Source organism: Alligator mississippiensis, chromosome 2 (genome assembly GCF_030867095.1).
Source record: "Alligator mississippiensis isolate rAllMis1 chromosome 2, rAllMis1, whole genome shotgun sequence".
NCBI lineage: Eukaryota > Metazoa > Chordata > Crocodylia > Alligatoridae > Alligator > Alligator mississippiensis.
In genome coordinates, this window is record NC_081825.1 from 105,108,574 (window position 1) to 105,134,296 (window position 25,723).

Below are 25,723 nucleotides of genomic sequence, written 5' to 3' on the forward strand. Positions count from 1 at the left end.
TCAGGCTAAGGAATCCTGACTCCTAATCGCCTGCTCTAAGCACCATTACTTAATATTTATGCTGTATTAATGCCTGGAGAGCCCAGTGAAGAGTTGAACCCCGTTGCTCCACCTGCAGTACAGGCAGAGAAGAGGCAGCCACTTCAGAGAAGAGCAGGTGCCATTCTCTTCCCTTGCACTGGTTTACCAGGTACTGTATCATTGACAACAAGCGTGTGCATGCAGGAGACCCGTGGGTTACCAGTTACCATATACAGTGCTAAGACTAGTTTCCCTAGTGGTAAGGACTGCTGTGCATCAGCTCAATAATGCAAGCAGAGACCATTTTATCTTTTGTAGGATGGAGAATATGGCCTCCCTTTAATATGATAGTAACTGAAAGGGGGATAATGTTATAGGCAAGTCCCATGTAATTTGGTTGGTATTAGCGGGTTACTTAGCTGGCTTCTGCCAGTGGGATTGTTCTCCGAGGAGCTTCACTCACTCCTCCCAACTAAAACACAGCCTTGAAGCCATAAACAGACAAAGTCAAATCCTCATGTCCTATCCCCAGCAAAGCAGCCTGGCTCATTGTAGCTAGCTGCTTCTGTGCACTGCTGGCTTCTTTCCCTACAAACTATTCCCTCACAATTTGTGCTTTCTGTTCTCTCCCCTGGGTTTTAAGCCTGCAGTGGGGCACTTCCTTATTAGCAGAATTCCCCACAGCTGCAGATCCTTAATAGGGCTGGCTGCCCCTTAAGAGGACAGATCTCCCTGTTACAGGTGGCTGGAGAGGATAGATTTCATAGACATTAGGGCTAGAAAGGACCTTGGGAGATCATTGAGTCCAGCCCTCTGCCCCAGGGGCAGGAAGTCAGCTAGAGTCAAAGGATCCCAGCAAGATAAGTGTTCAAACGCTTCTTAAAGGTGTCCAGAGTAGGTACTTACACCACCTCTGGAGGGAGCCTATTCCAGGCCCTGGGGGCTCGGACAGTAAAGAAGGTTTTCATTATGTCCAGCCTAAAATGGTCTTGGAGGAGTTTGTGACTGTTGGTCCTTGTCATCCCTTGGGGCACTCTGGTGAACGTTCCCCCAGATCCTGATGCAGACCTCTCATGTATTTATACGCTACTACCAGGTCCCCCCTGAGCCTGCACTTTTCCAGGCTGAAGAGTCCCATGGCTCTCAGCCTCTCTTCGTAAGGCCTGTTCTCCTGTCCTCTGATCATGTGCGTGGCTCTCTGGACTCTCTCAAGCTTCTCCACATCCTTTTAAAATTGTGGAGCCCATAATTGGATAGAGGTTATCTGAAGCACTTCACCCTAAAGCAAGGGCATCTGAGTTCTTTTTTCATCCCCAGTAATTTTTGATACATTAAGGGCTGATTTGTAATGATGTAGCACTGTGCATCATCTGTCCTCCCATTTTTTGTTGTAGTTTTAAGCTACTTGACGTGTGAAAAATGTTATGTCTGTCCATATCCTCAGGCATTTTTGAAGACAGGACTTACACTCTTGAGTCACTCCTTTAAAAAATTTACCCTGGATCTTTAAGGTGTATATGCTAGGGCATGTGGTCAATGTGGATTTGAGATGTGGAGGCTCTTTATTGAATCTAAAGACCTTCATAGAGTCCAATGGGAGAGAAGGGTGCCCTGTGCTAAAACTGACTGTGCTCATAACAGAAACCAGCTCTGTGCAATGAAACTTTCCAAGACACCCATCTTACAAATGAGGATGAATGTTATGCTGAGAAATATAATGGCCTATCAGGGCAATCATTCTAGAACATGCATTTTTTTTCCTCTCTTCACATCTGACTGGTTATCTATTGCTCCTCTGTACTGCAGTCAGCTTGTAGGTACATACATGGGGTTGACCTGGGGAGCGAAAAAGCCCATAGGAATACTTGGGGTTGACCTGGGGACCGAAAATCCCCATAGGAATACATGGGGTTGACCTGGGGACCGAAAATCCCCCTTGGCATACATGGGGCTGACCTGGGGAGCAAAAAAGCCCATAGGAATACATGGGGTTGACCTGGGGAGCGAAAAAACCCATAGGAATACATGGGGCTGACCTGGGGACCGAAAAAACCCATAGGAATACATGGGGTTGACCTGGGGAGCAAAAGTGCCCATTGGAATACATGGGGTTGACCTGGGGAGTGAAAATCCCCATAGGCATACATGGGGTTGACCTGGTGCCCGCCCCCCCCACGGAAGTCTGTATGAGGTTTTTGAAATGGGCCTTGCCCGGGCCTTCGATCCAGGAGGGCGGACACTTTTGGTGGTTCATCCCGGTGGCTGGGCCGGGTGCCGCATCCACAATATAGCCAAGAAACGTTCACGGAGATTTTCGAGAACACGTTTTTAAGGATCCTAAATGCCCATCTTCGGTTCCAGAAGGTCGGTCAGAGGGATCTTCGGGGCAGAACCGTGCCGTATTCAGGGGCCAAACCCGAGTTTGGAGCCAGGTCAACGGGGAAATCCGGAAAAGGGCCGGAGAAGGCGGTCAGGCCGGGCGAGAGTTCCAGGAGCTCGGCCACAATTCTGATTTCGTCCCGGTCAAGGGCTCCGTGTCTGGGCAGCCCGGGGGCAGCTCCAAGGGCCCCAGCAGGGACCCAGGCCTCCGGGGTCGGAGCCCAGGCACCCCGACGAGGGGAGGTCGTCCCGGGCCAAGGCGGCGGGAGCCCGGGCAGGACTCCGTGGGGCAGGCTGGGCGGGAGTTCCAGGAGCTCGGCCGCGAATCCGGCTTCGACCCGGTCAATCGCTCGGTGGGCGGGCGGGCCGGGGGCGTCTCCCAGGGCCCCGGCAGGGCGGCGGGGACCCGCGGTCGGAGCACGGCGACCCCGGCGAGGGGCGGAAGGCCCGGGTCGGGGCGGCGGGAGCCCGGGCAGGCCTCCGCGAAGCCAGCTGGGCAGGAGTTCCAGGAGCCCGGCCGCGATTCCTACTTCACCCCGGTGCCCTGCCCGGAACCCGGGCAAGCCCGGGGGCCTTCATGGCGGGCAGCGGGCTGCTCCCGCGGGCGAGACGAGCCACCCTAACGTCCGGGAGGGACGCCCGGGGTCGACCTGGCGCCTGAGCTCCGGCCGCGGAAGTCCGTATGAGGTTTTTCAAACGGGCCTTGCCCGGGCCTTCGCTCCAGGAGGGCGGACACTTTCGGCGGTTGCTCCCGGTGGCTGGGCCGGGTGCCGCATCTACAATATTGCCAAGAAAGGTTTGCGGAGATTTTCGGGGACACGCTTTTCAGGACCCTAGATGCCCATCTTCGGTTCCAGGAGGTCGGACACGGGAACCTCCGGGGCAGGACCGTGCTGCAGGAGGGGTTCAATGCCAAGTTTGGATCCATGTCGACTGGAGGGCTGGCCCGAGCGCAGAGTGGGCAGCCAGGCCGGGCGAGAGTTCCAGGAGCCCGGCCACGATTCCGGCTTCGACCCAGTCAATCGCTCGGCGGGCAGGCAGGCCGGGGGCGTCTCCCAGGGCCCCGGCAGGGCGGCGGGGACCCGCGGTCGGAGCGCGGCGACCCCGGTGAGGGGCGGAAGGCCCGGGTCGGGGCGGTGGGAGCCGGGGCAGGCCTCCGCGGGGCCGGCCGGGCGGGAGTTCCAGGAGCCCGGCCGCGATTCCTACTTCTCCCCGGTGCCCTGCCCGGAACCCGGGCAAGCCCGGGGGCCTTCATGGCGGGCAGCGGGCTGCTCCCGCGGGCGAGACGAGCCACCCTAACGTCCGGGAGGGACGCCCGGGGTCGACCTGGCGCCTGAGCTCCGGCCGCGGAAGTCCGTATGAGGTTTTTCAAACGGGCCTTGCCCGGGCCTTCGCTCCAGGAGGGCGGACACTTTCGGCGGTTGCTCCCGGTGGCTGGGCCGGGTGCCGCATCTACAATATTGCCAAGAAAGGTTTGCGGAGATTTTCGGGGACACGCTTTTCAGGACCCTAGATGCCCATCTTCGGTTCCAGGAGGTCGGACAGGGGAACCTCCGGGGCAGGACCGTGCTGCAGGAGGGGGTCAACCCCGAGTTTGGATCCATGTCGACTGGAGGGCCGGTCCGGGTGCAGCCTGGGCGGCCAGGCCGGGCGAGAGTTCCAGGAGCCCGGCCACAATTCCGGTTTCGTCCCGGTCAAGGGCTCCGTGGCAGGGCAGGCCGGGGGCAGCTCCAAGGGCCCCGGCAGGGACACGGGCCTCCGGGGTCGGAGCCCAGGCACCCCGGCGAGGGGCGGTCGTCCCAGGCCGAGGCGGCGGGAGCCCGCAGAGGCCTGCGCGGGGCAGGACGGGCAGGAGTTCCAGGAGCTCGCCCGCAAATCCGGCTTCACCCCGGTGCTCTGCCCCGAGGCCGGGCGGCCCCAGGAGCTTACGGAGCGAGCGGCAGACGACTCCCGTGGGGGAGTCAACATTTGAAGGTATAAGAATAAGACTTTTTTTCCCTGCCTTGAAGTAATCATCTATATTTAGATCAGTGACGTGATGAGAGATGTTTATGTGTTTTTACCTAAAGCTGGAAATTGCCTCTCCAGATATCAGTGAATGGAAAAACCTTAATGGGGCCTTGTCATACTTTCATTGCTTTTGCAGTGGTGCACCTATCTCAGGACTACAGCACAAGAAGCATTATTCCTTACCTTCATCACCTATTTCTGCATCCAACCAACCCACTAAAATTGCTACTGAACTCTCCTCAGTCTTCCTGAGCAGCACATTTCACTGGATGGAGGGGACTTTCATTGTAAAAGGACCAGTGAAAGGCCACAGGAAGTTGTGTTAGCCTTCTTGTACCTGGAGTTGATATTGTGTGCTCTGCCCTATTAGACAGAAAATGTGGCACTGATAAATCCTATTCACAAAGGAGCTGAACCTTTTTAATATGCAAATGCTCAGTCAAAGAAAGTAAACAGACATCTCTTTCTGCAGGGAATTACTAGACAAGCGTCTCCCTCCCATTATCCTTCCCCCCACCCCCCATTTAAGTGTAGGAAATTCTGCTTTCTTTATATAATAAAGAGGAGGAGGGGAAGGGGCATGTATTGAATCACTGTTAAGCTGCTGTCTTCTATCCCAAGACCTTTCAATCTAGATGTGCTTCATTAGTTTGATAAGCAGACACCAAAAAGGGGAGGGGTGAGGGGGTTTGCATGAGGGGATCTGCCTAGGGGCTGCCCAGAGGTTTAAGAAGATGAACTGCTAATGATGTTGAAGCTGTACCTTTTTGGGACCTTGGCTCCTAGAGGAAAAGTGGTCCCTTTTCACTAATTGTGTTGTGCTTGGTGGTGTGATAGAAAGAGACTCACAGGGGAGTGGAATAGAATGAATATAGGCTGGGCGCTTCTCCTGAGCACACCCTCCCTAGCCCCAACCCGCTTTTCTTTAGCAGGATATCTGGCATGAAGTCATCTGAAATATCAGGAGATAACATTAGGGAAAGGGATTAATTTGGTAGGTCATTTATTTGAACAGTCTGGCCTGATACTTACAAACTAAACATAGGTTTAATGAATGTCTTCCAAATTGGCAATGCAAATGTTTTGATGAATAGCTACCAGAAAGACTGTGAACCTTGGATACAGCCCCATGCATGTGCAAACACTGGATCTGAGCACTTTCAAACTCCTCTTATTCTATGCCCTTGCCAAGCCTTTTCCTTTCTAGTCAATTCATGTCTTAGAAGCCAACAACTGTATCCCAAGGATTTGGTTGGGTGTGCAGGGTCCCACCCAAGGCAGTGAAGGGTGTAGTCCAAGCATATTTCTTTTCCTGCATGCTGTTACTTTTAACTCAGATAAAGTAATAATTGTAAAAAAGAGGGTGTAATTCCCAGTCATACTCCTGGAGTGCCTCAGGGTGTTATTTATTGCTATGTCCTTTCTCCCGCACTAAAATCTAGATGAACCCTGCTGTGGCCTTCACAAGTATATTAATGATTAGTGTTTAGGATAATAAAATTTAGTACTGTAAACATAATAGGAAGTGGCTAAGTGGCAGAGTTGTTACAGGTGTCTCATTCCTTAGGCACAAGTTTGAGCATTACTCCAGGGGTAGGCCCAAGGCAGCCCTCAGTTGACCAAACTATAAACGATACCTGGTCATCAAATTAGAGGAGTCAAAAGTGTCCAGCTGCCCCTGAGTGCCCTTGAAAGATGCTAGTCATTCCTTTAGTGCTGTTGGCTGCAGAAACCAGTGTGCCTTAACCATACTAGCAGAATAGGCTGTCAGGCATGGGTCAGACCTTGGCCTTTTTCTGACCTAAGCACAGAGGTGTACAACTCGTGGCTCCCAGGCCACCACTCCCACCCATTGCTCTGGCTTCAATAGCAGCTGGATGCTCTGGGCTTCTGCTCCCTCCTTCAGCTGCCACTTCGTGCCTTCATTTCAGGGGGGTAGGCTACTGTGGCAGGTCAGGGAACTGAGGGCGAGCCTGCAGCATGCAGTGTAGCGATTAGAGGAGAGGTCATGGGTGTACAGTGTAATAGTGGGGGAAGAGCCATGGGCACACAGTGCAACAGTGTGAGGTTGTGGGTACATGGTACATGGAAGGGTTCATGGGCACTCAGTATGGTCATGGTAGGGGGCATCTATGAGGCATGGAGACTGGGCAGACCGTGGCATGGTGTGATGGAGCCTATAGGACATGCAGCCCCCTGCCACCTAGACAGCCATGACCTAAGCATACTCCCAGCTTAGAATTCCATAGCCCTTCACATCCCAGTGCCTTTCTAGCTGCTTTGCATACTGACAGAAGTCATCTGTTCAATTCTAAGGTTGAAATACAGCAGCACTTAGTGCCATACAACAGGGCTGTCCAACTTGCAGCCCGTGGGCTTCATCAAGGCTGCAAAAGGGTTAAAGTGCAGCCTGTGGGCTCCTGCCCAGCTGCCACTCCCTCTGTTGCTCTCTGGCACAGGACAATATGACCAGAGGCCTGGTGAGCTTGCTGCCCATGCAGCAGCACCGGCACCAAGAGAGGGACTTGGTGGGCAGCTTGCGCTGCTCACAAGGCAGTGGTGGTGAGGGTGTTCACCCATGTGGCAGTGACAGCAGAGATGGGGTTTGTGGGGCAGCAATGGGGGGGTGGCGATCACCCATGTGATGATGGCGTGGTTGTGGGGGAAAATCGCCCATGCAGTGGTGACATTGGGGGAGCTCACACTGCAGCAGCAGTCGGGGGGGCTTTCACTGCTCATGTAGCGGGTAAGTTGCATGCGGCAGGGGTCCCAGGGAGCTTGTGCAGTCCCCATGGCATGCAGTCATTGCGGTATGCAGCCTGTGGCCCCTATGTGACATTCAGCCCCCAGCCACTCTAAAGTTGGGCAGCCCTGCCATAGTGAGATGGATGCAGTAGAACAAGGGTGTTAAACTCATAACCCCACAGGCTTGATGAGCGGCATGAGGGCCAATGAGGGTATGAACAGCATGAGGCCCCATGGGCTGGTTCAGACCCACAGACTAGCCCCATGCAAAGGATCTAGACTGTGGGGCTTGTCTGCAGCACGTGCACCCACTTACAGCCCTGCATGCAATATGTGCCAGACTGCTCCTGTATGCTGCATGCAATGCTGGGGGCCATTCTGGTGCACACAGCACGTGACATACTAGTCTAATCCAAGACCCATAGCAAGCACCATGGATTAGAGGATAGGGCTTCATGGGTCAGTTCTGGCCCCAGGGCTATGTCTTTGATACTCTGCAGTAGAAAAAGCAAGGGGTCAAAAGCAGTCATCATAGATGGTCTAGCCCTCAGATCTGTTGCATGTTTCATACTAAAAGGCAGAAGGCCAGATTTTCATTTCCTCGTGAGCTCCTCACTGCACACCTTTGCAAACTGAGCCTAGGCAGGTTATGGATGTAGCTGTGTGTGACTGTAACTTCTGTGGGAAGCCATGGACTCCTCATCACTGGAGGTGTTCAACAGGAGGTTGGACAGCCACTTGTCCGGGATGATCTAGGCATAGCTATGTCTATGTTTCCAGTGCTTCTGGGCTTTGCTGCTTGCCACATACGGTTTGAGGGAAATATTTTTTCCTCCCTGCTGCTACATGTGAGAGTTTTTTAAAGCCTTTCTCAGAGGCTTTGAGTGTTGGCTGCAGCCAAGGCTGGAGATTTTGATTAGGGTGTGCCATTGCTCCTTCGGGGACATAAAGCCAGGGTTCCTCAGGGTCAGACCAATTGTCATATTTGGGGCCAGGAAGGAATTTTACCCCATGGTCAGATTGGTACAGAATGTGGGGGGTTTTGCCTGCTTCTGTAGCAGGGGATATGGCCCTCTTCCTGGGATCTCTCAAGCATATATTAATAACCTCTGCAGCAGCAGAACACTGCCCACCATGGTTCCGCTGCTTTGCCTGTGGCAGGTTAAGGTGTTATGTCTTGTATTAGGGTCAACCGTAATTTTGCTTAGAGATTAGACAGTGGATTTGTATGGTATATTTTGGATACGGATGACTGTGCCTCGGGCAAGGGCTTGGATTAGATGACCTCCTGAGGTCCCTGCCAGCCCTACTTCTTTATGACTGCTGCTGGTTGTAACCAGTTGTATCCATGCTTCCTCAGTATGCTTTTGATGGCAATAGTGTGGGCTTTCTTCATTAATGGGAGAGCACTAATAGTTTAATAAACATTGATATTCTACATCTTGTAAAACATTTTCAGAGTGAGGTGAATGCTTCACAGGATGTAGTGTCTTTGTCTTCCATCCAGTCATCTCCTCCCTTTGCTCCATCCCTGCCTTACCACTTAATTAAGTGGTAACGTGTATCTCTACCCTACCTTCTGCGTGACGTCAGACTAACATGACTAACTACCTCTCTTTCACCATTCTATAATACCATTGCAGAAACAAAGAAAGAAATAACAAGGACGTCTAGGATATGCTTTTCACCCTGCTAAAATGCTAGCTGTACAGTGAATTCTCTTTCTTTCTGATGCCATTGGCCCTCTCTAACGATCCTACTGAAAATACTTCTCTCTCTCCCTCCCCCATTAGTGAGTGTGTGCTTGTGGAATCACGTGGACAAAAACACTGGGCAACAGAAACCCTGCATGATGAGACCAGTGTCGCTGTCAGGCCATAGCAGTGAGGGTAGCACGGGAGGTTAGAACACTGTCAAATGGCCTGGGTATTTCTTTTAGAAATAATATATATCACATTGGGGTGGGGCAGTTCAAATCTATTGACTGTGCATCCAGGGTCTCTACTTACACCCATCTGTTTCTTTCCAAAGGCATCAGATCTTGCTACTCAGTCCACATTAACACTCTGCCCTTTCAGTGGTTATTGTTGTTGTCAAACTCGCACCAAAGGGATAATGTCAGAGGGCTCTTTCTTCTTTGATTAGAAAAGTTACTGGCCTGGGAGTTGAGTGCCCCCCATGTTAATGGTGCTGGTAGCTGGTTATGCACTGCAGTCTCTCTTGTTTTCAGTGCCCTCTTGTCATTGCTGTTGACTCATCAGGCTGGTGCGCCTGAGCTTAATTGAAGCAGTAACAATGCAATCAACATTTCTCTCTATTTTTATCTGAGTCTCTCCCTCCCCTCTGATTTTTCTGCTGCCTGACTCACTATTTCTGGGTCTGAGAGCTTGGCAGCCTTGTAAGGATTGTGGAAAAAAAAGAGCTACAAATGGAACAAAGCCCAACAAAAGTAGCAAGGCTTGTTTTATTCTTTTTGTGACACCAGATTCTTCACTGTTGTTGTACACACTTGCCTGTATCCCTGAGGTCTAGAGGTGCCAGAGAAATAAGTGTTGGGATGGAGGTTGGGCTTCTTGTGCTGAGAGAACTAAGTTGAGAGAAGAAATGGATAAGCTGTACCCAAATGAGGGCTGTATTGGCATCTTGCCAGTAGCCCCATGTACACACACCTTATTAGCAGAAGGGGTCAGATTCCAGTTGTCATCTTTGTGTGAGATGGAGCCTGCAGACCCCCATCATCACCCAACTGGCCTGACCAGAGCCAAGGAGGAGTTACTGCTCTAGGCAAACTCTTTTAGGAACCAGTGATGGCCGGGGTCATTGTGTGAATTTCCAGTAGCTGCAGCACATGCGCCTACAGGTAGTTTATAAAAGTTGCCTAAACTAGTAGATAACTTTGATTATACTGCTAGCTGACTACACCATCAGCTAGCTGAAAAGGCTACCCAGTGTGAACCATAGGGCACAATGGAGCTCTGCTCTGATGTGTGCTAATTAGCACATGTTGAAGCAGACTCGATTAATTGAGTCTGCTGTCAATCTGCTGGAGTATGCTAATTAGTGCACTCCAGCAGCCTCCATGTCATGTGTATTCAGCATTCCCACATTTCAAAATGGCAGCAAAGGCAGTTTTAACTAAAGCTCATTGATCAAGCTTTAGTTAAAGTGCCCCTACTGCTATTTTGAAGCGCTAAATACACATGATGCTGCATGCACTTTAATTAGAGTAGCCTTCAGAGATGCTCTTATTAAAGTGCCCCCTCACCCCCCACCCTGGAGCCCATAGATTTGAAACTAGGGGATCCAGACTGTAGGTCTGTAATGACTTTATTCCTTACAGATCGGCCATATCTGTTTTTGTTGATTTTTACTTTTTTCCTGCCTCATCAATGTCCCTTTCAAAGCCATGTCTATGTAGAAGGTGTTGGGAAACTTAAGGGAAATCAACTAAAGATGTGAAGTCATTGCGTGCTGATTAGTGCACGTGGGCTCTCTTGCTCAGGTGCAGAGTGGTGCTGTGGGAAGGGAGAGAGGTGTAAACAAAAAACATGGCTCCTTTATAAGATGTAAGGTAGTCCTTTGGCAGTGCTTTCTTGTTTCTGTGTCACCAGGTCCATCCAGTGTGACTTTTACAACTTAATTGTGCCTCTTGTAGGAATTCTGATCTAGGGCCATTTTTCTCCTGGAGGAGAGCATCTGTATGGGGCTTTTAACTTACACATTGACTTACCCTTTCTGTGTTGCCATAACTTTCTTAAGTGTCCCCATGTAGATGACACCCAGCAGAGCTAAGACACCTACTAAATGGTGATGTGGTCTGCCTAAACACTTAAGGTTATGGCAGTATAAAGGTACCTGGTGGAGCTAGAACAGCAGTCCTATTGAAGTGTTTCTAAAAGACCAGCCCACTGAATTAGTTATCCTGATAGAAATCCATGCAGTTGCACAGTTCTTCTCACACATGGGCTTGGAGAACAGGTTGTAACAAAAGGGATCAGAATATCAAGAAGCAGCAAGTTTGGGGTACTTTAAAGGGAGGGCATCAACTCAGAAATGCTGTTTCTTCTGCAACTTAATTCTTCATGCTGATAGTAATATCAGGAGTGATTGGAGGTAGAAGTGATCAGAGGAGACAGTTTTTTTCCTATTTCTCTAATTTAGTGACTGTGTGCATTTGCTGGCACTTTGTGTGTGGTCAGTTTTAATGTTCGTCTTGTATAGTTAGCTTTCCCTGGTGTTTGGGTCAAAAAGCAACAAAGAAGAGAGAATAGTTTTAAAATAAATATGAATATGTGATGGCTAAACTGCAAAAAAATGGGTGAAAGCATACGGGCAGGTGTATTAATTGAAACCTTTAAGTCATGTTCTGAAATTGATACAATTGTAGGTTGTCCCTGGAAATGGGACATGCCTACCCTTTGTGTGAAATACCATGTGTACCTCCACACACTATTTTTCTGTTACTTTTTTACTGTAGCTATTGGACTGTTCATCTCAATCTCTCTAATCGTTTCAGCAAACAGGACAACATTCTTCTTCCCTTCCCCCCAAAATGAGAATGTTGAGAGAGAATGGTTCTTTATATCAAAAATAGACTAATTTTGTGGTAATGAATCTAGATCTAAACATGTTAGAACTATTGCTGTAGCTGACTGTGTTCTTGATGACTTTATGTAGTTGTGTTTGGCTCGGCTTGTCAACCAAAAAATCCTTTATTTGAAACAAAATACTTTAGAATATGTTGGGAGGTTACAGCACCCAGCAAGACGCAGAGAAATCAGGGATAAAGCACTGCTTTCAGTTAAATAGTCATTTATACTTCTTGCTGTAGGTGGAGTCTGAGATTTTAACCATGCCTGTCTGTGTGTCTGTCTGTCTCCTGATTGCATTTGGCCTTGTCAGTGTGTTCGTTGTATGGCTTTTTTTCTTGCCCATAACTGCATGTCTCTTGGTATTTGTTGCATATGTCTCTGTTCGTGTCTTTTTGCTTGTGTGTGTCTGTAAGGGCTTTTGTTTCAGCGTGTGCGTTCCTCAGTCTCGATATGTCTGCCTGTGCTTTGTAAATCTGTTGGGGTTTGTGCATGCTTGAATCTCTGTACAGCCTGCCTCTCCCTACATTTGTGTGTCCCTCCCAGTGTGTCTGTCTGTGTTTTGGAGTGTATGTGTGTGTCTGTGTCTTTGTGTGTCTCAGTGGGGTTGCATGTGTCTCCATGTGTCTGTGTGTATGTGTCTGGCTGTGTCTCTTTGTATGCGGTGCTGCTGAGTAGCATTTTAAAATGAATTCATGGATTGTTCTCTTGTTGAGATTGAGACTCCATCGTTTTCCTCTGTCAGTCTAACAGACACTTGTACCAGGGAGTAAAAGCCGTTGCCTTGGTGGCTTCAGTGGAGTGAAATAAAATGCTGTTTTGAGTTGATGCAAGCCAAGATCATTCTCAGACATCAGCTTCTCCAAAACAGCCGTGCTTAAAAAGTACGTGGAGAGAAAAGAAGAAAATGGATATTTCTGTTTGTTATTATTATTATTTGCTTCAGTCTTTCCTCGTTATTGTTTTTTTTCCTGTTTCCAAGCAGAATGCCGGCTCTGAAGGGAAGGGCTTTAAAAAACAAAACAAAAGGCAGCTGTCAATTTAATCCAAGCTCCCTGATAAAATTCCAGCAGAGTTCCTTTTTTCATAGATGAAATAAGAACCCTGGCAGGCCCTCTTGACTGGCCACATAAATCATTCGTGGTAATTGCTCTGAGAAAGACGAGTGCCTCTTAGGCGCAGAAAAAAAACTCTTCTGACTGTGCGCCACCTTAGGTAGCCCAGCTGGTGGAGGTCATTAGCTCCCCCCTCTGCTCCTGGGGGGAGGAGGATACCTGCACAGGGGTGGGCTCTGTGAAGTGAAGGAGAGAGCGTAGCAAAGAGTATAAATAATAGGTTTTCATGTCGCCTTCCCTTTGTTGTTCATCTTGCTTTAATCGCCCTGGAGGGATTTGAAGTCAGACAGGGGGTTTTTTTGTGGGCAGGGGGGAAGGAAATATGGAGAAGGAAGGCTCACAGCAGGCAATGGGAACAGGGCAGGGGGGGCAGGGGAGGAGGGAGAGATGGAGGTGAGAGGAAGAAGAGAGATTGATTTAAGTGACTAGCATTTAGTGCACTGGTGGCACAATTTCAATTAGCTAATATCTTCTTGGGTCGTTGAATGACTCTGCATGCTCCTCATCTCTCAGGTTAGGAGTGGAATTGCCATAAAAAGCCTAGCGCTGGGGTCTGGTGTCAGCTTGTCGGCTGCAGTGGCGCAGTAGGACAGCTGCGTGTGAAAGCCGCAAAGCTGCGATAGCTCTCTCCCTGGGCAGTCATAAAGACGGTGACAATAAAATAACAGGGTTCCCAAGCAGCATTAGAGTAGCAGCCACCAGCCACAAGCTAGGGAAGAGGCAGTTTTTAATTTGCTCCTTCCCTTTCACAGTGGCTGTAGAGGGGTTTTATATATTTCTCTATAATTGCTGCTGTTGCAATGACCCATCTGAACCCTTTGGGAGCAACAATGATGCTAGAGTGTTTTCAGGCATTAGACAAACGTGTAAATTAAATACCAAAGACAGCCAGTCCGTGCAAAAAAGGTGGGGGGTGTTATGGACCCCAGGCACCACACAGTGCTGGGCTTGAGTCAGGAGACCTGGCTTCTGTTCCCAGCTCTGGGGATAGCAGGCAAGTCACTTCCTTGTCCTGTGTCCCTTCTCCTCAACTTAGCTTCAACTCACAGGAGCAGTGATTGCCACATCTGTGCTTTTACAGTATATGGTCCAGCAGGGCCTCATCTCAGTTGCGGCTTCTAAGCTCCACTGTCACCCATATAATGAAAGACAGTAGGGTCCAGAGGCCACATCCCACGGGTAGGATTGATCCACAGGCCGGATCCAGCATGTGGTTGGTGTACAGAGTAAGTCCACAGATGTGATTTAATGGGCTGGCCTGGTTCAGTGGACTGGACCTGGCCATGACCTGACTGCACACACTAGCCCAACCTTGTGTGCTGGATCTGGCCACGGAGCAAGCCCATGTGTCAGCACCATCTGGTGCACAGGGCCATGTCACCCAGCCTGCATGACTCCCAATGGCAGTGAGGGAGTGGTGGCAACATTAATTGCCAGGGATCTGGAAGCCATGGCAGATCGCACTGCCACCGTTCCTGTTTTGCCAAGTTTCCAGAACTGTGGGGAGCCCCGGGGGACAGATGACATGGCTCCAAGTGCCAGGTGTGGCCCATGGGCCAGAGATTACGTACTACTGTCTTAGTGTTCCCCCATGTTTTAGTGTTGCTCATGATACTGGGATCTGATAAGACAAAGGCCTGGTCTGTTGCAGGTACCCACAGTTCAACTTTTCCTGCACCTAGCTCTGCCCTGGCCTAGAGCATCACCTGTCCTGTCCTAAATCTCCCATAGTCAGTCAGGCCAGACTGGGCCTGCCATGTGACCAATCCTAGGTCTGAGAGAAGTTGTGTAGGTATTTAATCCCTTAGCCAAATGTTACCAACTGGGATGTCCAATTTTAGGGACCTAAATCAAAGTGGTCTGATTTTTAGACATGCTGGAGTCATTGAGAGCTGCGAGCATCTCATATCCCAGGAGTACTTTCTGAGGCTGAAGGCGGTGGCTGTCTGAGGGTATTTTTATTTAGGTGCATAAATGCAGATTCAGATGATTGACCTTAATCAGAAGGCACCCTGCTGTCTGCCTGACTTCAGACTAACAGATTCTCTCTGACCTTAATCATCCATGTTTGAAACCTAACCATAGCTTCTTACTACAGTTGGTTTCTGCCTGTAGACAGTAGAATTTACATTGTACCTAACTGCTCTCTAATTGTCAAGTGTCTTGTCATAAAAGGAAGAGTCTGATTGACCAACAGATTTCTTTACCGAACGGATAACCTGTATAACCAGCCAGCTGGGGTAGCCCTTAGTTACTTGTACAGGGCTGATAATATTATAAGAAAAGTAATACAAATAAAATGTACTGTCTTGTAAAGAGGTGCCTGTTTGCTGATTCAAAAGTTGAGCACCCTATTTTCAGTCTTGTCCCTCTTGCTGGTGAATATCCAGTATAAGTGCATGCTTGCTCATGGATTGTTTATTGTGCATCTTTATTTATGCTACACATCTACCTAGGTGTTTGTATTGTGCTCTCGACTTGGAAATCTTGTGCCAGAGCAATCCTGTGTTAAACCTAGAACAGTTTGATAAACTTTGACTATGGGATAATTCAAATCCCAGCTCACTCCCAGCCCTTTCACCCTTTCTTTTTTGTTCTCTCTCTCTCACTTGCACACTGTTTCTTTCCCTAGCTCTTGATAGTACTGCACAGTTTTCAAAAGATCATTTTCCTGTCTTCTTCAGATCCACAAAATCAAGGACACTTAGAGCTTAGTTTTGATGGGCCTGCACACTGCACCACATATGTCATCCCCCTCCCCTCCCCTCCTGCCAAAATGGTGTCTAGTGGGCAGCAGCGGCCCTGGAGAACACAGCGTAGCTGTCGGCTCTTTCCTTTTGGGTGTGCAGCAGGCTGGAATGATTAAATGTGCCAGTTTTACTAGCTTGCTTGTGCTGAAGGTTGAAGTGCTGCTGAGGTTGTCTCCTGTGTCCCTGCAGTGATTTAGTTTGTGCTGCCTTCTGTGGGTGTCACTGGCACTCAGCTTACACTCACCTGTTCAATGGTGGCCATTCCTGCTACAGCCCTGCGCCCCTCCATCTCAGACAGACATGGCTCTCGCCAAGGTTATATATTAGGAGTTAATATTTTTATTTATTCCTGTTTTAAAACACAGCTTGAAGTGATTGATTCTGTGGCAACCAATTAGGTCACTGGTGTCCATTGGGCTAACTGGACCTTCCACTCCAGTGGAAGGTCAAAGGTGACCTCACTGCGTTTCTTCTTTGCCCAGGGAGTTGGTGCAGAGGGGCTAACTTTCTGGCACTTCAGCCACCTTTTTTGTAATTTTTCTTTTCTTTTCTTTTCTTTTCTTTTCTTTTCTTTTCTTTTCTGGGGAACAGGGACCCTGAGCCCAGCTGGTAACTGCATGCACTTTAGCCTCCAAACATGACTCAAAGGGAATGATTCAGAGGGAAAATGGAGTGCAGCTAGTTAGCATGTTTCTCCCAGCCAGGAGACAAGGAACTCACACTAGCTTCAATAGGAATTGCTTGTATCCTCTGGGCAGAGTAGAGAGAAATGACCTTGCGCTCACGATTTAGTTTGCTCCTGCTTGCTCTTTGGCTCCAAAAGGGTAACTGGGCCCTAGGAGTTTAAGCAAAAGCACTCAGAGTTCACAGTCCTTGATTTTCCTAGTTTCCTCCAATTTCTACTATGACAGTTACTTAGATTTCATATTGTGTAGAGGCTCTCCAACTTTTAAAGATAGAGTCAAACACTTAGAAGAAAGTGAGAAACCTTGATTACAGGTTATGAACACAAGATAGGATGGATAGGAGTTGATAAGCACCCTGACTTCTTTTCATCCTGAGGTCCCAACATCTGTGTATAAACAGAATTCTGTAAAACGTTGAGTTGGGTGATGACTCCCATGTTATCATGGACCTTGAGCAATGGAGTCCATCAGCAGTATCAGATAAGCAATCCTAATCTCCAAGTATCAGATAAGTAGCACTAGTCATCTCCTTCCTTTTCTTTCTAGAGACAACAGTTAATTTTGCATGATATCAGATGGCTGTATGGCTATGAACTCCTCTCTCCAAAGATTTCATCCTGCTTTTTATTAAGCAGTAGGACCACAGTCTGGAAGCCTTGTTCACTCAAAACCCACTTGTGTCAGTTAGTTCTTCAGGATTTAACCTCCTAATAAGTCATCCCTCTGTGTGAGGCATTTAAAAAAAATAGGAAAACTGAGGCCTAGAAAGATTAAGGGATTGGCCAAAAATCAATTATGAAGGAAGGGGAAGAGCTAGGAATATAATAACAATTGATTTGTACCTCAGGCCTCTGCTTTAGTCACAAAATTGTCCTCCTCTGGAAACTTCAGTTCTCTCTCTCTCTTTCTCTCCTTTTGTAAATCTCTTTGGTTCACGTTAATCTGTTCTGCATGAAAATTGCATCTATTTTCTGCAAATATAATATTCCGTTTCCTGTTCCACTTCCTAATTCCCTTTTCTCCCTTCTGTTATTACCACTTTTGAAAAGATATTAAACTACATTTACTGCTGTTTAAATGTGAACCAGAGAGTTAAAATTAATTTTGTTTTTGAGACGCTTGTTAAAAATCATAACATGAAATTAAAATATCTGCCTTAGTTCTAGGGAAGTGGTTGACTCTGTGGACAAGTTTGCAGTTCACGTGTGGAATAAGAGGCAGGGGAAGAGCTATTTCCTGAACTAAAGTGCTTGCCAGAGGAGGTGATGAGACTCTGGCTTTGTGCAGGCAGGATCGTCCTGTGGGGAATCAATGTTCTTTAGCAAAATAGTGTGTTGAACTTGTAGACCAAGTGTGTGAAAGCAGCTCTTCCGCTGGAATGGAGAGGTGCACTAGCTTGATTAATTTTCAGAGAGCCAAGGGTCAGTGCTTGTATTAGTATGCAGTACTTGTTGTATGTGCCTGAATGAACCAGGGACAGTAGAATAACATAGTCACACATAGCAGCACCCTGTAGTTCTTGGCATCTCCTGGCTGCTCAAGAAGTGAAAAATCCTGAAAAGAAGAGGGAGTTGGGAATCTCCTGATCAAAAAGGAGAGGTGCTGGAACTACTACATTCTAGCACATCTTCCAAAATATGTAAGGTTTTACTATTCTTCAGCATCAGGGGCCCTAGGGATCAGATTGCTAGTGTGTAGAGTTTCTCCATAATTACTTGATTATAGCTCACTGGTATATTTCTGAATCACAGTAAAGTCATACCAATGTCCATTACTTGCTTGCCTTTTGCCAAACATTGAATGAATCTTCATGAAGAATTCACTAAGGAGCTGCATCACAATTATATGGCCTAGCTCTTGAACACAGTAGTGAAGGATGCACTGAGCGATGTGTGACTAAATTAGATAGATTTCAGGAGAATATTAATGGCCACCTGCAGCACAGTAGGTGTGGGAGAAGACCAGCAGTGAAAGAGTTAATGCAATATTGTGTACATGTCAGGTATAATAGGTGGTCTTGCATGGATAGTGACATTTTTGAAGTACCAGAAATAATTCCTGTTCTGCTTTTGTTTCATTTGGGAGTTGGGAGCATGGATTAATAACTTCCAAGAAGCGTTTGGAATAGTATAGATAGAGAACAGCATTTCTATTACAAAGTATGGCTCTTTGAAAAATAATGCTGTGAAAAAGACCTTACAGGGGTTTCTTTGACCTCTATATCAGGTACACTCAGAACAATTAAAAGGTGATCTTTTCTAATTACCAGTCCATTTTCTTCTACCTGGGATTTGCAAAAATCAAGCAGGATGCTCTCTTCCTTGCAGGACATCACCAATTGCAAAAATTCCAAAGGTCAAAATCCGCCTTTACTTAAACCTTTGCAGCCCCCATTGCTTTCTGTGAGGTTGCAAAAGGGCAACAGAGGTCATAACAGAAATTAGTTATTCAGCCTCTGTAGAATTGTGGAGCTGCATTAGCCCAGCTTCCTCTCCCGTCGGTAACTGGATTCTGCAGAGCTAACAGGGTGAAACTGCGTCACTAAGGTTAGCAGCTATAAGCATGAAGACATACAGCATGTCTGTACCACTTCGGCATCTCTCCTACCAGTGCTGCTCCTAAGCACATCTCGTCCACCTGCTCCTGCTCCACATATGCTGACCCCAGAAATACAGTGAGTCTGCTTTAGACAGCCCACCACCATTGCTCCAGAGATCTGTCTCCTACATCCCGTAGAATCATATCACCTCATCTTTGAGTTTGGCACCTGCAGAGTGGGAGCATGGGGGTGAGGTGTGCTGGAGAGTATGCTTCCAGGAGTGCCCTGGGAATAATACAGATGTACTCACAAGCAACAGCTGAAGGAATGCTGGTGACAACATGGCTCTGAGGGTATCTGGCATCTGTGAACATCTCAGACTTCTCAGAACTAGGATTTAGCCTGGAATGAGGCATGGAGATGATCCCATTGACACCAGTGTCTAGTCTCTCTGGGGCTACAGACAGGGCACTCACCACTATGCTCGAAGTGTTGGGTTGGTCTGCTGTCTTCCACTTTGTCATTCAAATGGTGCAGCTGTCATATTAACAGAGCCTAACAGGAATTGATAGCAATGCAGTCAGGCTGCCAGAGAGTCAGGGTGGGCAACTGCTTCTCCACACTCAATGCCCTGTCTCTTCTCTAAACTTCCTATAGAGGGGGTGTGCCCCCATGGCTGATGTGCCAGTAATACCCAGTTTTGTATTATTAGATACTTGTTTGAAATATTGACCTAATCAGTGATGATGGCATGTAAAACATGAAGATGCCATCTATGCCCGAGTCCTGAGTTATGTTTAATTCACTCCTTCAGGAGATCATACAAACAAATAGATTTACTGTGGGGCTAGATGTGTTGTGAGCCTTTGCAACATCTCTAGTCTGCAAGCTAAGGAAGCATAAATACACTGTGTAAATGTTTAAAAACTACTGTTGCACCCCCCCTTTAATCTCGTGTTTCCAAACTGAACATACCCAGTTCTCACATTTTTTTCTCAGCCGGCTTGCATTCCAAACCCTTTATCATCTTCATTGCTCAACTATGGATCTTCCTTAATATCTCTACATCCTTCTTAAATTGCGGAGATGAGAACTCCACACAAGAATCAGCTGAGGACTAACCCACACTGAGTAGAGTGATGCTATCACAGCCTGTGTCTTACATGCTCTACTTCTGTTAATACAGGCCAAAATTGCATTTGCTTTCTTGGCAGGCAGTACTTGCCAGCTCATGTTGAGTCTGTGATTCACCAAAAAACCCAGATTTTTCTCAGCAACACTGCTGCCTAGCTAATCTCCTATTCTGCATTTGAGTTTTCTTCTCTAAATGAATTTCACAGTTCAGAAGAATTTCTTACGTGAATAATTTGCAGTAACAAAAGAGCTAATATCAGATCTATGTGGAACAGAGGTAAATACTAGTTTTAAATGAAGCACATTCCTTGTTTTTCGCAGACAGTTGAGACGCACATAGTGAACGGGGCTGTGAGGAATCATTATTGAGGGCAACATTATGTGTTGTGTGTGTCAGATGAAAGAACTGAACCAGCATTAACCTGAAATCCAACCCTGTTTTAACCTCAACTGTGTGAAACCTATAATCCAGGGTTATCCTTTACTTAAATGTAAGCAATTGCTAAGCTAAGTTTCCAACTGTGAATACAACCTGCCCTGGTGACTGCAGCACTTGTGATATTGACAGATATGTCTGCTACCAGCTGATACTTGGAGAGCAGAATTGATTGGCTCAAACAAGAGTCCAAAGATTTTTTTGAAGGGCCATATAGGTTCTTCACAGCATCTCCTCAGTTCAAGCTGTCAGTTCTGCCTTATGATCAGGGTCTAAAAGGTGGGTGTAGTTTTACAGGTACTGTACTAATAGAACAAAGTGAAATTACAACATGCATATTTAGCTTTAAAAAATGCATGAAAATAAAATGAAGCTTTAAGTTCATGTGATGTGATTACCTGTAAAGTACAAATTTGAGCAGAACTGGATTTGTGTAGTTCAGGGTCATGTATCAGCATATATCATATATCTGGTCCCTCATCTGAAACCTTCAGCAGTTCTAAAGCATTACATTCAAATTCCTAATGATATTTTAATACTGTCAGTTTCAGATCATTTTCTTTTTAACAACAGCACAGAACAATACCTGCATGGTGCAGTTCTACAGCCATCTCATCCACTTGAGTCCCGTAGGAGAATACTCACAATGTGCACCCGTGTTGTTCTTTCTGGCTTGTAGTGTACAGACTTGAGCACATTGCTGGCAATGCTGTTCAGTGTCCCTGAGTAACAGTTACTATACAGTCCGACTGAAATATAGTTCACAGTGAGGCTGCTGTCCAAAAAGTTTCCACAGCAATCCAGGTATCGCATAAGAGGTGCTTGCACTTGCTGCCATTGTTCTAGTTTTCCCACTGCCATATAAATGCACTCCCTATTCCTTCATTGCATGAAGCCACCCTGTCATAGACTTTACCCTTTGTTACCTAGAGAACAGCCTAAGTCTGGTGAGCTGAAAATAGAGGCTGTTGGGAGCCAGTGCAGCATCCTTGTTCTCAGCTGCCCAGTTGTGGAGGAAGTTAAAGAAGCAAAGTGGCCACTCAAACTTGGACCACTGTCTTAAAGTCCATATTAGACCTTATACACAGGCAGGGGATAAGATATAATTCTACTGTGCTCGCTCCCCAGAATGTTTCAGATACATTCTCTCCTCTTTCCTTCCATAGGCATGGGGGGGAAAAGCTGGTACTGGAAATGGTTACACAACACAAAGTGACTTTAACAGGCAGAAGAACCTGACCCTAAACGTCTTCTTTTGTAGTTGTTAAATTGAGCGAAGCAAGCTATAAAGTGCCTTGCAGCTTCTGGTATATTGGGCATCCCATACTGCTGGCTTCACAGCTGTTACTTCTAATCAGCTGGGTAGTCACCACAGATATGCCAATTTCAATAAACAGTCTTTCATTTCAAAAGTTTACACTTTGCAAATGGTGAGAGGTGCTCCTAGTGTTGTGGACTTCCATGGTGCTAAAGAGGTACAACCGTCTTTCCAGGTGTCTGTGCTGTGTGCCACTAGAAATTCTGAAATGTGATGATTAGAGCAGGGCCCACGTGGATCTGATTTATCTCTGGTTCCAAACTGGAGCAAACTTTGAGGGTGTTTGGTTTTCCTATTCTGGTTCAGCTTTTTGTAAAGTTAAGACAAACAACGGAGTTTGGGGTTTGATTTGGTTTTCAATTTTAGGCTAGGAATCTATGATATGGCAAAATTCTGTGTTTGGGAGCTGTTTGGGATCCAGGTTCCCAGGTCAAGCCACTTGCTAGTAGTAATAAAGATGCAGATGCTCCCAGAACTTTGTAAGTTCTGTTGTTTGGGTCTGAGAGCTCCACAGTGTTACCTGAGGCACAGTGGGAATAGTTCTTTGCTAGCTCTGTTTTCCATCAAGGATAGATAGGGAAACAGGAAAACAAGAAGAGGAATAGTGCTGTTCTTTTACACTGCTCTGTCACTGCTGTGTAGTTACAGGCTTGGACATGAATCCACTCACAGGAAGTCACCAGCGGAATTTGTTAAAGGGCAAGAGATGAAGTATTCTTAGCAAGTGTGGAAGCAAATCACACTGGAGAGGAGAGACAGAAAGAGAGGGAAGGTCCCTCTGAGCCTCCTTGCAAATGCCAACTGCTCGGTACTGCGGACAGCATAAGAGAAGACTAAAGCACCAAAATGCTAGCTCTGAATCAGATTGTCTTGTGACTCGCCAGGACTGCTTGGAATGCTACTGCAGATCCAAGCATACTATTTTATAAGGCAGTTTGCGAAACAGGAAATTGAAAGTGTGCTGCTCAATATACTCTGTCAGCATCAGAGACTCGTGTGGGTGCATGCGTGTATCTTGTGTAACAAGCAGTGTCTGTATGCACACGTGCACATGTGCCTGAAAATGATGTGGAGGGGGCCAAGGCTCCATGTATGTTACGTATTATTTGCTGTCCTTTCAACAGGGGTCACTGTTTGAACATGTCCTTTTTTTGTAGTGACCCCACATTTAGGGACCTCATTTTTTTGCTGGAAATTCATAAATACATCTGGTAATTTTTGTCTGCTTAGAAGAATTGACATATGGGTTTTAATATATAAGAATTCCCTGGAGGGACACTGCACCGTTTCCTCTGCCCAGGTGGAAAGGGATAAACGCAGTCACTGACATGCTGCTTAGTCTGAAAATAGCCTGATGAATGCATAATGAAGAGCCTCCTGAGGAGTTACTCTGCATGTTAAAATGGTGTTCAGCAGCCTCTGCTGTCACACAACATAATCTGAAGATGAATGTGCATCCAATCAGACGACCAATAGCTGGCTGTCACCAGTCTGGCCATTAGTATTACCTGTCTGTTCAATGGCATGAGGGTTTCCAGGAGGCAAGAAGTTAGTCAGCTCCAAAATATGTTTTACATGTGGATGAGACAGATGATGCGCTATTTGTCTTGGCGCTATTTGTCTTGGCTTTGTGCTCAGTGCCAATTCCAAACGGAACAGCCACTTGGATCTACATAGTAAAGACAAAGGAAATTCCCCTTTTTTTTTTTAATATAATCAGTTCTAAATGATGGGGGGGGGGGGGAATCTTGTAGCATTTGCAAACCTAGTGTAGGCTTAAGCAGTGGCTGATACTTCAGTCAAACGAGTATCATCTGCTGCTGCCTATGGCTCTGCCTTTATTGAAACTGAAATTGTAAACATTGATCCTTTAAAACAGGAGCCCATGTCTGAGCAAGCAGCTTGCATGGGAGTCAACTGAAAAGCAGCTTCTGCTGCTGTTTAATTCACAGCCCTGTAACAACACTTGCATGAATGATGTGTAGACACCACTTTTGTCTCTGAACGTTTGACAGCAATTAGGGCTTCACTCCAGGGGTAGGACATCATGCTAACAGAGAAGCACTGGAGAGTGAGGTTAGGATAAAGAAATTAGCCATCTGTCTGGTGGAGACCATATCCTCAAAGAAGCATTTGCATGTCAAAAACAGGCAAAGATGTTTCCAATTTCATTGTCCTGTATTGCAGCTCTACACAATGACATAAAAGACCCAAAGAAACCCCATTCTCTTTAAGGTCTCTATATATCTGGCACCAGCAAAACACCATTTCTATAAACACTCCTTAACTGCTTCTGTAGACACTGCAGCACCAACCACATGGTCCTTTTGCCTCCACACCACCCACACAGATCTTCATGGTTTTTAGATATCCTGTGACAGGAAGCCAGGAAAGAGAAACACATGCATATTTGGTGGTGGAGAACAGTCTGGACATAATGTCATTTCTGTAGACCTCTTCCACTGCTTTGAAGAAGAGAGCTTACTTAGAGACATATGCTCTGTAGAACTTCTTAGACAAAAAAGAGAGTACTTCATACTGTAGGGAACAGCACTATGGCAGCTTTAGTTAGTACTGTGTGACTCCTTGGCTGCTATAGACATGCTCCATAATGGTTAGAATAATGCACTGAGTTCAGTAGTTTGATTTAAGAGCCTTCCAGTCATCTGGGACATGACACACAGACTGAGCCAGGACAGTTGCTGCCAGGGTGGTCCTGGCCAGGTTTTACAGACATCCTGTGTTAATACTTGTTCTCATTAGTCACTCCTGGAACTAGGCAGCCAAAGACAGGGTTACTTTCCCGTAGCTTTGGTAAAAAATCATCTGTATACTGTCTCTTACAAGGGCATATTTTCCATCCCCACCTGTCTTGAGTCACTAACAATTGTATTTTTTTCTCAGGCATCCAGATTTCAAATCTAGGAAGTCCTTGGGTACATCTGTGATGTTTATAAAATGGAGGTTTGAGGAACTTGTTTCTGTGTAGAAAGAACTCTTATATGGAATACATGGGTCAACATAACAGATTTTTCTCTTGTATGCATTAGATGATTTTTGGAAATGCTAACTATGGAAATCTGTATCGGGGCCTTTTTTGTTACATTTTTATTGAACTGTGCAAATCAGGACAGATAAGGACAAATTGGAAATATTTTGACCTACACAATAAAGTTCTAGAATTGCTATCATTGTATAACAGTTTTGCAAAGTAATTACCTTCTTTATCTAGCAAAAAATAAAAACCTCCTGTTTTTTCCTCTTACCATGAAAATAAAGCACAGGTACATTAGCCAAGTCAAGGTTGTAGAGCAGCTGCATGTCAAAACTGGTTACTTTTGTATGTCAAAGTGGTTAGTGTCTTATCTCACATGGGCTGTTTGGTCAAATCCTACCACCATGGCCAGTGAAAGGTTGGGGGGAAGTTGAAGCTTTAGGTCTTGGGACTCTGAGACATGAACTCTAAAATAACCATGTCAGAGTTACAGGGCTAACCGCACCGCTTCCCCCTTCCTGGTCTTTCTGAATCAGTCTTTAAAAAAGGGTCAGGTCTTGTTTTTTATCTCCTGGGATGAAATTCTACAGTTCTCCCACTCCTAGATTTTGGCTCTGAGCTACAATATGCTGTTTCATTCAGGCTTACTTAGCAGATCCAACTAAGTTTTGAAACCTGTGGTTCTTCCTTCTGGAAGCATAGCTTGTTCTTACAATTTCCTTGAAACTAGAGTATAGCTTATTTTAACAGTAGGAACAATACATTTTGTGGAAAAGGATTTAAAGTCCACAATCTATCTGCATGTCTGTCTTAGTTAATGACTTGCCATCCTGGATTTGACAAATACCTGAGCCAAGAGTGGCTAGGGCATCAAGCACTACAGCAGTGGTCACCAACTAGTGGATCTTGATCCACCGATGGATCTTGGAGCCTCTTGCTGTAGATCTCAGAGCCTCTTGGAGTCGATTCAAGGCTGGGGTGTGGGGCTGGTGCCCATGTGCATGCC

At 46.7% G+C, this 25,723-nt stretch overlaps 1 protein-coding gene across 3 annotated transcripts in view; it reads left to right on the top strand.

The window, feature by feature from the left end:
- MAML3 (mastermind like transcriptional coactivator 3) overlaps positions 1 to 25,723 on the top strand; it is a 364,995-nt gene that overhangs the window by 285,159 nt on the left and 54,113 nt on the right. The gene's annotated exons all lie outside the window — the stretch shown is intronic.